A 13314-nucleotide genomic window follows, 5' to 3' on the forward strand; every position below is an offset into this window, starting at 1 on the left:
CGAATAAATCTACTATTTACATTTCCTTGAATAAGGTTGATGAATTTGGCTGGAATTTCCTCAGGGCACTCACTTTTTCAAGTAAAAACTGGTAGTAAATCGTCATAATCAGATTTTAAAAGTTAATTTCATAAAGATAAAATAATTCTTAGGCTACACTTATGTAACTCTATTCAAAGGAAACTTACCGTGTATACGGAATCTTCACCTTCCTTTTCCTTTTATTTGTTTTCCCAATATTATCCAAACCATCAGAAAATCTTTAATCTCTCTTGCTCCATGAAAGGATAAAGGGGAGATAAAATAACAAATAATTCTTTGAAAAGGATATCAACATCCTGATACCAAGGAACTCGCAATTAGGTGAATAGATTTTTTTCATAATCATTTTATGACTGAAATATAGGTTTGTAATTGCATTCATTTGTTTATATTAAAATGTTTCATCTTCCTAAAAGCTCTGTATTCACATGTCATATTCCGACTGGTAAAGCGCCACGTAGTCCCAAGATGGTTGACCCCATCTTTTAGATTGAGCTGTGCTTGGCTTGTAATCGATAATAATTTTACCCACGGAATATTTTTTTTCTCTCGAAGGAAGTACATTTGTGCCTCGTTCCCTTTTCAAACTAACCGCGTATGCCTTTTCCATTTAGTACCTTCTTCCTCGCCGAAGTGCTGCCCGGTAAATACAAATGTGGACGACCAATATTTGTTAAGGAAACAGACCACACACGCACACACAGTGGCGCCTACTGTGTAAATTTCCCTCGGATATCTTGTCTCTTCTTCATCTCTTTGTATCCTATTTTTATGTCACATATTTATTTCGAATTCTCCGGCTTTCGTGCAGGGCCACAACTATAAAACTACAAAAATGACTGTTCGCAAAAGCTGCTACATCACATCAAAGGACTGGTTGTCTGCAATTACGACGTTTTAAATTTTAAATCTACGTGAATTTAGCGAGAGCATGGCAAGCAAGCAGCTAAACTCTGCAACAGAAGAAGTTCCATTGCAAAAAGCTTCCTTGTTGTAGTCGTTAGATTAGGGACTTGGCCGTAAGACTTTCGGATAAACAGAGAAAAATTCAGTTCGGAAAGAAAGCAATATATCTAAGACTAAATCGTTTTTAATTTTGAGTCTCATCCAAAATTCAGAAAATATAGATATTTGGCAATAAGAGCAACTTGTTTCCTTCGTCGATTATAGCTGGTTCTACAGTACTTTGAGGCATACAATTCACAGGTAAGACTAAGACTAGGAAATCATATATATATATATATATTATATATATATATATATATATATATATATATATAATATATATATATATATATATATACTATATATATATATATATATATATATATATATATATATATATATATATATATTGATATGATTTCCTAAAGAGGACATTTGCATATGGATATATTGCACACTCATACAAAAACACACACACACATATGCATAACTGAATCACGAAAATATGGAACGTGATGAATATATGTGAATAAAGGCGAAAGCCATGAAGGAAAGTGAAACGAAAGTATACTGCGAGGCCTTTCGATTGAATGTCCTTCACTTGGCAAATGGCATTGAGTCGAAAGGCCTCGCAGTGTTCCTTAGTATGTATGTATGTGTGTATGTATGTATGCATGTATGTATGTATGTATGTATGTATAAGCAAATTGTAATATATGGGATCATAGAATAATCGTCAAGAACAAATATATTTTGAAACTGGAGCCTACGTTCTGTTTTCCCGCATGGTGTAACATCATTGCAATTATTGTTTAGTAAATTGAGACTTTGATGGCATGTAAGAGAACATTTTAGCTGAACCGGAAGTAATAATCAACCAGAAATCAATTAACCTATAAATGATCAGTCCTTTGCCACTGTCGGCCTTTTATAGACATAAAAGAAGAGGGGAAAAATATTCATATCATAATAATTAGTTACTCTAATTTTTTTAGCTTTTTCTCTGAACATATACACAAACTCTATAGAAACTGCCGAATTTAATTTCCTTTTGTAATAAATAATTATGTAAAGCAAATTCATCTCTGGTTCTATTTACCATATTTACCTAATTTACACAAGATGATAATTTTTCAAGAATTAATCAGAATTAATCAATGGACTTTACCAAAACGGATTTGACAATAATTACTTTAAGTGTTGCAGAACTTTATGTCAATATATAGTTCAGTCATGCTAAAAATGCATTTTTGGAGTTCTTTAATAATTTAGCTCTTCTTCAAGACATTTTCCTGAACTTATCAAGCAGCCATTAAACTACTTCCATAACACACTTAAGGTACTGAAACAGTCTGAGAACTTATGTCCATTGTCTTTAAACATTTTAACCAGCAAATGTTGTATTTATGAAAAATACGCCATGTTCTCAATGAAAGAAGAAAAGTGTCGCCTCTCTCTCTCTCTCTCTCTCTCTCTCTCTCTCTCTCTCTCTCTCTCTCTCTCTCTCTCTCTCTCTCTCTCTGGTTACAAATGTGAAGATTAGGGACTTCCACTAAGAGAAAATGAGAAATTCATATAAGGAAGATAAAGATAAAAAAAAATTGGCTAAGGCTGAAGACCAAAGTGAAAGAGGAATGACGGTTATAGGAGGGTTGGAAGAGGGGAAAAGCCTGATGTTATAGAATACAGAAACTGAAGGTTTAACGAAGGAAAGCCCGAGATTGCTGGATAACACTTACATCAGAGAAGAGTAGATGACTGACAAACATAGGAGGATGGGTGAGACAGTCGACGAGGAAGCGAGAGAAAAGGAAGGCAAAACTATTGAAGTGAATAATAAAAAAAGACATCAAGACGAGTCAGAATTTACTCTGGTCAAGAAAACGTATCGGGAATTTATGTTTATTAGTGAATGAAATCCAGAAGTTATAGTATATCTTAGTTTAACCAGACCAATGACCTGATTAACAGCTCTCCTAGGGTTGGCCCGAAGGATTAGATTTTCATTTACGTGACTAGGAACCAATTGGTTATATGCAACCGGACCTACAGCTTATTGTGGGATCCGAGCCACATCATATCGAGAAATGAATTTCTAATCATCAAAAATAAATTCTTCTGATTCTGCATTGGCGGCAGGCGGGAGCGTACTTGGGTTACCATATTGGTAGGCGAGTACGCAAACCGTGACTCGTCCAATGAGGAACTGTGAAATCAGAACTGAAGGTGTTAAAAGAAAGCTGCTGTCTGAGGGGAATGACGTCTTTTGTGGATAAAGAGTCAGTAATGATTTCTTGAATGTGGTCGATGGATTACTGTGATTTGTGAGTATACCTGTGGAAGTGGTTATTAAGTGTTGAACAGAGAAAAACCCTTAGGTGTTGACAGAATCACGAGTGAGGTCCTATGTCCCAGGCATTAAAATCTGATTGTATAGCTGATTAAGGTGCTCCACGTATTTCTGGTTACATGAAAGGTTCTTAAGGAACGGGTGAGAGGAACTATTGCTCCATTGTCGAAGAGTAAATGTGATATAGGGGACTATCAGAATTATAGGGCCAAAATGCTACTTAGCATACCTAGGAAGGCGTACAATTGGATATGCATCAAGAGTGCAATACACATGACAGAGAAACTGATAAGAAAGAAACTAAACGTTTAGGGGTGAAAGTGGGCGTGTGTATGAAGAAGCCCTTTTGCTGGAAGGGTGAGAATTTCTAGAGTAAAACAGCCTCTATTTGTTTTGAATCAGGACATCCTATGAGCCCCTTCTAAGGAAGGTTGGAAGTTTCAGCCCAGGTGTACTTGAGTCGTAGATAAAATTTCTTCATCCTTGAGTGTAATGTCAGCTTTCAGGTTTTGTTTCACCGGGAGATATGAGGGACTGGCATTCTGGTTTATAGTGTATTAATATTTTAGTAACAATATTAACAACATTGACTATTCAGTATGCGGCAATGACTTCTGGGATAAACTGTAAATGTAATTAAGAGATTGTGTAGATTATGGGTCTTAGGTGTTCCAGTAGCATTCCTTGTAATCCCACCAAGCTTGAACACTTGGCACCGTCTTGGACTTGTTTTTTAAATATGCTAACCTGTTCATTTTCGTTTTCCAGTTATTCCATGGGCTCTTTTATATCAGATGAAGGATCTTATTAGAATTTTGCTCATATTCACTCCATTGCATGAATCAAACATACCCTCTAAAGAAATTATCACTACATGAGAATGTTCGTGGGCGGAATAGCACTTTTATAGCCTATAACTGACATGTGAAAACATTCCATTAAAACTTCTCTACGGGGATCGAATCCATTTAGATGTACTAGCTGCTCCAAACGAAACTTTTACTTTCATAGCACTAGCATCATGGTTGAAAATTCACCCTCGACCCCAGAAACTGAGAAGGAAAACTTGCACATTGGATAAAGTGATTTTCATTCTAGCCCGTTTCTTTCCGAGAGAGAGAGAGAGAGAGAGAGGAGGAGATCAGAGAGAGAGAGAGAGAGAGAGAGAGAGAGAGAGAGAGAGAGAGAAACAGTGCTTCGTGGAAGAAAATGGTTTAGAGTACTTCAAGGATGCGTAAATGATCTCCTCGGAGGCAAGATGAAATTTGCTAGAGATTGACGCGAAGCGACAACCGAAATTGATTTTTTTTTATTATTTACCCTATGCGTGGAAAATTGAGTGGAGGTAATGCAATTCCAGCACTTTCGACAAAGTTTGGAAAAACAGCGCTCTAAGATTTCTTTACGATGTCCCTGGAAACCAATCAAAAAAGGTTTAAGATTTGGAAAACCAGTGTCCGTATGATTTTATGTCAAACGGAAAGAGTTTGATTCATTTTTATTTATCCTGTGAAAAGTAAAATTTCTTAAATGCAGTGCTTAAGCAAAAATGAATAAAAAAAAAACAAATAAATAAATAAGGAAACTTTAGACATACTTAATTGCAATCGATTACCCTTCCTTAATGCTCCTGTGAGAAAAGAGGCAATAATAATGAGCGCATATAAACTAAATAGGAGAGCATCTACGGTATATTGAATAAAATACCTCAACATTTTTGGGAAAACCAACATTTTCCTCTTCCCTTGGGTTTCATTTGATCGAATCACATTATGGAAAACTCAGTTGTCATAAATCATAGGGAAATTCGAACACTGGAAGCAACCTTTAGGAAAAACGGATATCAGCTGCTACAATCTTGCATTTACGATTCATCATACTTAACTACTACTATTTGTTTTCAGTCATGTCTACGTATACTGATAAATCACAAAAGTGAGCACGTGACTTTGTTTATTAGCTGAAGCCACTGGGAAAGTTCAAGATGAAAAGACAGAGTGCCAAGTACTTGCGTGTATTCAATACATCTAGTGGCCCGAAGATTTGTTAAATAAACGAAAGTACTTGGCACTCCGTCATTCTGAACTTTCCCAGTGACTCCAGATGATAGTGTCTATTTATATAAAAACTTTACTAATGTCCATATTCCTTTTTGTATTCACATTGCATCTAACTAATCATGAAGAGGAGTCGGTTACAATTAGTAATTTTTATTCAATAAGCAGTTCTAGTCAACTATCGTCCAACATACTTAGGAAAATTCATCTGATGACAAAATTTCCATGATTGGTGTATAATGCACTGGTTAATTGTTACATAAAATCTAATTAATCAATATGAAACCTAATACATGGTACATATCATAGTAATAATATCCCCATATAAATCAAATTAAACGGCTCAGCCAACCTGCTTTGGATTCACCGTAGCCCTCTTCCTCCAGGCCATAAAGAGAGCCAAACATAATAAAGACGTAAGGAACTGTATACCTTTATACCAAAGACCTCTGGTTTATACATACACAGAACAAATAACGTGATTCATATCTGTACGCGCGTTTACATGCGAATATTTATGAACAGTGTACATATCGAGGGTAAATTGATGGATTCAGCTGTTTATGGCAGTACAACAAAAACCTACAGTAAGAGTAATCAATTTCCATCACTGTGTTAATGACGTCAAAATTGCAATCAACATTCAGAGCCATATTTGTATGCATTGTTGGGCCTGGGGAAGGCAAAAGTTAGGAGTAACCAGGTGTTTGCTCGTTCGTTAATAGGGAAAACATTAGAGCTATGCTTTGTGCGATTAAAACAAACCGTGATCGATTTTGAATTCATCATTTTATGACAATAATCACACGTCAGATGTTGTGTGCTAATGATTTATTCAACGGTTCGACTGCTGTCACATTACCAAAAGGATTTCCTTGAAACCAAACGGTTCTTCTCCGTCTTATGATCATTTCATAATTGTGATTTTTTCCACTTTTTCCGGCCATAGCAACTAAAGAGAATATGGGGTTAAAGATCATTTCCTGTAAGTATAACCTATACATAAGAATCCTATTTATATCATCTTCAGCATGACTGCTAAGTAAGCCCTAAACATATTATTTTCTTATATATATATATATATATATATATATATATATATATATATATATATATATATATATATATATATATATATATATATATATATATATATATATATATATGGTTACAGGCTCGCTAGCCGTAACAGATCTACGTTTTCGCTTACTCGGCAAGCATGCCTACAAACTACTTTGTTGTTGCTGCTATTGTTCTTGTTGGGAATAGCAAAGGTCTATGAAGGAGCCTAAAAAGGTCTGACAAAGTTGTTTCGCACTGAGTTAGAGAAACAGGAATTTTAGGGTAGGCAATTTAATATTGATTTATTAAAATGAAACTGTAAAAAATAAAAATTTGCATGTTATACAGTAAAGAACGGTTTTTCTAATAAAACACAGCGCATGTATTTTAATTTCCGTTGGTGAAACAACACTATATTTGACGGTAGATTTTAGCATGAGCTTCGATTAAGCTGGAGGTCGGACTCGCCCTTTTTTGCTTATTAAATAATTAGCGTTTAATAACGTTTTTTATTAAATAATTAACATCTAACAATGCTTTATATTAAATAATTAGTATCTAATAATGCTTTGTATAAAATAATTAACATCTAATAATGCTTTTTATTAAATAATTAGCATCTAATAATGCTTTTTTTTTATTAAATAATGGGTGCAGATTTCCTTTTTGCTGGAAGAAAATCCTTTAACAGCCACTCCATAACCAGAAGTAATTAGAAAATATTACACAAAGGTGTTGAATTATATCAGTTTGCGAAAGCGTGAGTTGTATCTTAACATACAAAACCTTAGCTTTTGCCAAAGAGATCAGGTATACAGAAATATAAGTGAAAGAGATGAAGAAATGAACGTACCTTGATCTCATCACGAACAATAAGACAAAAGCTCTCTATGAAATTATAATTGAAGACAAAAAGAAGTGCAAAGGCAATGACTAAATCGGTCTAGGGTTATAACTTAAAAAGATAATACTACTTGTGCTGTAGCAGGCGATTTGGTGCATAGAGCAAAACTAAGGAAGTTCATGTAGCAAACTATTAAGCATGTCTTCATGTTCTCAGCTTAATGGTTACAAAGATTAATAAGATGTGGAGAGGACTCTTTAGCAAACATATCTTACTATAATGGGTGTAATGTCTGTCCGTCCGTCTGTCATTCAATCACGGCCAAACGGTTGGTCCGATGGGCATGAAACTTGGCAGTGTTATAGTGGGGATCCCTAAGATGGTTTATAATGGGGTTTCATCCTACCTACCATCCCAACCCCCCGAAGGGAGTGGGGGTGAGAAGGGATTCCCTGAAACAGAGCTGGTTCTGCCCGTGAAACGAGGCTGGCTATGCCCGTAGACTTGATTACCTTGCGAATTGTAATACATGATTTCTGTATACATATGTTTGCTAGTATCCTAAATTGCGGCTTAAACCTTTTCATGAAAATAGAGCATGCCCCCTTCACATATCCACAAATCACCTAAAAAAAATAGAAAAAACCTAATTAAGTTCCATTGTTTATTTCTCGTTACGTGACTAACCACTCATCTAACGTTTTATGAAAACCGTTTACTATGTTATTGCCCAATCAAGTTGCCAATCAGACAAACAAATGAGAATGAACTGGGTAATCAAAACATTTTAGCAACAATGAGAAAGACTTACTCCCGTTTAAGTAGAGTCCATCAACGTAAAAGGCATAAAAATGCAGAAACGACTGAATCTTAAAACCTGAAACAGCAGCCATTTCAAGAGGAGTAAGTTCAAGATGAAAGGTTTATGACAAGAAACAGTCTTTCATTGCGTCCCTTTACGGTGGCGTATTCTGAAGATTAAACTTTGCTTGTTGTTTCTTTTTTAGCTTCGATTCCATTGCTCTTCACTAGTTTACGCCAAAGAGGAATTTGATGCATTGCAAATGAATGATTCGATATAATAAAAAGTAGATCTGATTTAACCAAGGGTATTTTAAGTTGCTTAATATTTGTGAGTGTAAAAACGTCATCTATGTGCAAGTACAGAACTACAGCAATTAGCTATGCAGAATAGAGACTGGCTGGTTTCCATTCCAAGTAAGGAACCAGAGTTCGATAGCAATATTTATAGCAGTATTGTATTCAACCTATCCCTATTTCATATGCGTCAAGTCTAAAATACATAGGTCCTAATCCTGGCCAAAGCATTAACACTTATATGAGATTCATGAACTTGAACTTAAATGGACACAATCACACACACACACACACACACACACACACACACACACACACACACACACACACACACATATATATATATATTATATATATATTAATATATATATATATAAATATATTATCATATATATATATATTATATATATAATATACCAGATAGAGAACATGCCAGAAAAGTCCTCAGCAGAGAATCGACCCATCAAACATTCACCTTCATCTTCTACTCTGTCTATCCAGCACGCTCTAAGTCTCCTTATCCTCCTCCCTCCTCCTTTAGCCCTCGAAGTATACAGTTATATTCCTCGGTTCAGTCCACGTAACCCCAAAATAATCTTAATATGCCCTCACCTATTCTATTACTTGCACTCGCCAGGTAGACACTTTGATATTTTCTTTTATTTCTTTTCTTCCTTTCTTTCTGCGTTTCCATTCTACATTGCTTAGCGTAAATGGTGAAGAGAAAGTCATTATCTGTTCTCTTATCCAATATCTAATCATCTAGAAGCAGTTACCATCATGCGCAACTAATTAGGTACTGGACATGACACATCCTTACCTCTTGCATGACAATGTCATACTACAGCTATAGTTACGAACAAGTAGGAAATGAATCATCCGATTCATTGAGCTACTTAAAACTAGTTTCATAACGTGAATTCCAAGCAAGACATTATTATCGTATATACATTTCAAGAGGCAAATTTGGCAGTCATGGGAAGGTTCTACTATGACAATTATTTTTCTTTAGGTGAAATGTTTTTTTGTAACAGTTTAAAATAGGTATGTAGAAGAAAAATAATGCTCTGGAACGTTTTATTTTACTTTTACCTTATTATGTACTAAATCCTTAGGCACCTCCCCAACACTCAAATGCCCCCCCCCCCCCCCCCCCCCCCCCCCCCCCCCACCAACCTTTCTTTGGCCATTAAAAAAGGTTCAAACAGTTTTGACAGGGCCAAGAACGAAAGGGTAGGCGCATCTTACAACTGAAGAATTAGTTTCGTAATATAATGGTAACTCCATTTATCATAGTGTTATAAGGAAATGACATAAAGAGAGACGGAGGAAACTCATTAAGATACAGAGCCTTAGAGGAAGGGCGTCGCTAACTCAGGACCTTCATAGATTCATCACCGATGGGTTTCAAATCAGACACGCCATCGTGTCATTCAGTCGTGCCTCTGGGCCATCAACATCTCTAAATCTCCCGGTTCGTTTTAAAACCTCCCAACCTCAAAGGAGAGTAATGTTTACCTCTCTTCCTCTCTAATCAATTTGTGGTCGAATGATGAGACTTGAAGTGATCTGCTTTTTATGTGAATGTGATAAATAACGTATGATGCTGAATTTATCTTTTATAGCAGTTTCCGTTATTTCCCTTAATGATGGATTGCAATATTTTACGGGCATATTTTTTTTCTACGGAAGGCGCTTGTCTCCTCTTGGAACTAGAATTGGCTCAATCTCATGAAAGGTAACTGAAGCTACTTCATGTGCTTAAATCAATTCTTCTAATAGTTGTTGCCCAGTCTGGTAAGTAGACAAAAATAACAACCTATGGCATAAGATCTTTGTCAAATAAAAGCTAAATTATTCAACCGACTATCGATTGAGATGGCTTACAAACCCGGCAAGGAAGCATTACTATACAAGAACCATTTCGTTTCTGTTTTGAAACTCGGTTTCCTCTTCAAGAGGATCTCTAAATTAAGCAAGGGAACGTTATTACCAATATACGTACTACACAAAGTATCGCTGGCCTCTATCTGGCACAACTCTAGATCTAGGGACCCCTTTTCCATTTCATTTTTGCAATTCCCTGTCTCCTTTGAAACTTTTCTATAACATCTGAACTCTAAACAAATTCTTACAAGAACAGCCAGCTTGGATCCTCTTCCTGCAATCTTGATTTTACCTTCACTTTTGCCTCTTCTTTACCACGGCCCTCCTAGAGTTTTAACTTTTTGTTTTACCATTGGTACTAACGTCCACTTCGTATCCTCCCTTCATTTTACCCTTAATATCTAATTTTACTAACACATCTTTCTCTTCTTAACAAATTCTAAATCTTTTACTTCTCTACTACAACTTCTCAACATCACTAATTAATATACTGTATTTTTTGCAGACATAAACAGCTCCATTCCATTCACGACACTTTTAATTTTAATCAACAACTCTGCCCCCACATTCATATTTCCACCGACTTCTCTCATTGAATCACCAGTAACAGCAATGAATAGCCTTGAAGATATAGGTACCTCAATTTGACTTCAGACTTCTCATTCTCATGTCTAGGTATCCACAGTTTTCATGACAAAACTTCCAATTGCAATCAACAACTACTTTCTCCACATACCACACAAATTTCTTAGAATAGTTTGATAAGTTTTACTTCTCTTTACTTTGAAAACCCTTATTTATCTCTAAAAAATAAAATATAAAAAACAGTGTATATAAACTATATTCCTCAGTCAAAATCTTATTACCTGCCTCGTTAACCTTGTATGTTCTCAGTAACTGGGACCTTCAGCTCTGTAGTCTTTTCCTTCATGCAAAGGGAGTTTTCTTCCTACCCATTCCTTTAGAACCTTCCCCTCAATTAAACAGGGCTTCAGTAACCTGGTCAGTCCCTTGATGATATTAATACAAAATTTTACAGCATCATACTTGTAGTCGTATGAACTCCTGGCGACTTATCATTCTTCACCTTAATTACGGTTCTTAAGCCCTAAGGATTCTCAAATTAATATTAACCTTTTGGGTTTACGTCATTGTATCTGTCTTTCCAATCTTTCGCATTCTGCAGTATTTTACTAAACTCAATACGTACGGTTAGAAATGTTGTAAAGATGTTATCTCTCCATTTGCATTTGTAGACATCAACATTTCTTCCTAATAACAAAAAGCTGCTATAAGTTCACAGCCTACAGATACATTTTTTTACTGCTTCACGAAGCACTTGTTCATTCTAGCCAGGCAAGAAACATTACTAATGTCGATTTGTAAAAATGAGATACATCATATACTAAAGTTGTTTATAATAGATATTGAGCTTCTTGTGAAACTGATGAAGAAAAATGTTGCATTGAGATTTTCATTGATAATGTCAAGACTACCTGATCACGATAGAAATACAAACAAATATCGCATATAAGAAATAAAACTTACAACAAGACTTATACAAAGTAATTGCGACTAATATAATGTCAGACTTTATAGCAAACTAGTTCCCTTGCACAGAAGACCAAGGCTACATCTTATTATTATTATTATTATTATTATTATTATTATTATTATTATTATTATTATTATTATTATTATTGTTGTTGTTGTTGTTGTGTTCTAAAGTGTCCACAATAATACAAAGTGTAAAAAGGCCGTGTAATATTTTGAAGACTTTACAGAAAGGTTTCGAACCCTTCCCTGGGTTCATCTTCAGTCCAAATGAACAATAAGTTACGACAAATACAGAGGCAAATTTAAAAACAAGAGTCGTTGAAGATCGTTGACAACGGTCGTTAGCTCGTTAATGGGCCTGGTGAAGAAAGAGGGTAGTTAACAGCAACTAGGTGCAAATGGAAATCAAAAGGCAATCTTTGAAACTTAATCAAACAACTATGAAGCTTTCCAAACGTGCATAAATCATGTATAACCTCACCAAGAAAGCGGACAGCGCTTTCTGGTAAAAGTGACAATTTTTACTTAAAAAAAAAAAAAAAAAAAAAAAAAAAAAAAAAAAAAAAACTAAATTCAACGTTGAAAATACTTCAGAATATGGTCCCAAAGAGCACGAAACATAAAAAAAATGAAATAGTAAATACTAATAGAGGGTGGAAAAAACGCAGGGACTCAAAGAGCGAGCGATATATACTACTTCAGCTCGAAGGAAATTTGTCTGGGATATCAAAGAGGAAGGCAGAACCGATTGCAGAGGCAGAGGCAACGAGCTTTTTCGGAAAAGGACCGGGAGTGCGCGGGACTAAAGAAGCACAAGCGATACCTCGGCATGAAAGATCCACCAACCAATTTTGTTTTTAGAATTTCGGGGAATTGTGTTCGTATGCTAATTCATGGAAAAAGCCGAAGCCACTGAAAATTCATGATGGTCCTGTCGAGAGGAGTCTTTTAAGGTTTCTTTTTTCGCGTTTTATTTTAATTTATTTTTTATTTTTAAATTATTATTCTATAAGGAACAGTGCGATCTTTTTGCGTTTCACGACCAATTCAAACTATGCGCTTGTTATTGTTCCGCAGATATATTCTCTCTCTCTCTCTCTCTCTCTCTCTCTCTCTCTCTCTCTCTCTCTCTCTCTCTCTAGGGGGAACAAATCTTCCATCATCTATGGAGATCTCTTTATTCAAATAGTTTTCCATATCTCCTTTCTTCATCTTTATTCAAATAGTTTTCCATATCTCTTTTCTTCATGACATGATTTTTCACTATCTATTACCTTTTACCATATTTCTATATTCCTTCTGCTCGTCTTAGTCACTCCATTATAAAAAGATTTAACCAGGCCTTGTGCCGGCACGGACAGAAAGAGAGAGAGAGAGAGAGAGAGAGAGAGAGAGAGAGAGAGAGAGAGAGAGAGAGGAAGCAAATAAGTGATGTTAATCCCGCGAAGGAGCGGAAAAGGAAGAAGTCGTAC

The sequence above is a fragment of the Macrobrachium nipponense genome, chromosome 2 (assembly GCF_015104395.2).
Source record: "Macrobrachium nipponense isolate FS-2020 chromosome 2, ASM1510439v2, whole genome shotgun sequence".
Classification (NCBI taxonomy): Eukaryota; Metazoa; Arthropoda; class Malacostraca; order Decapoda; family Palaemonidae; genus Macrobrachium; species Macrobrachium nipponense.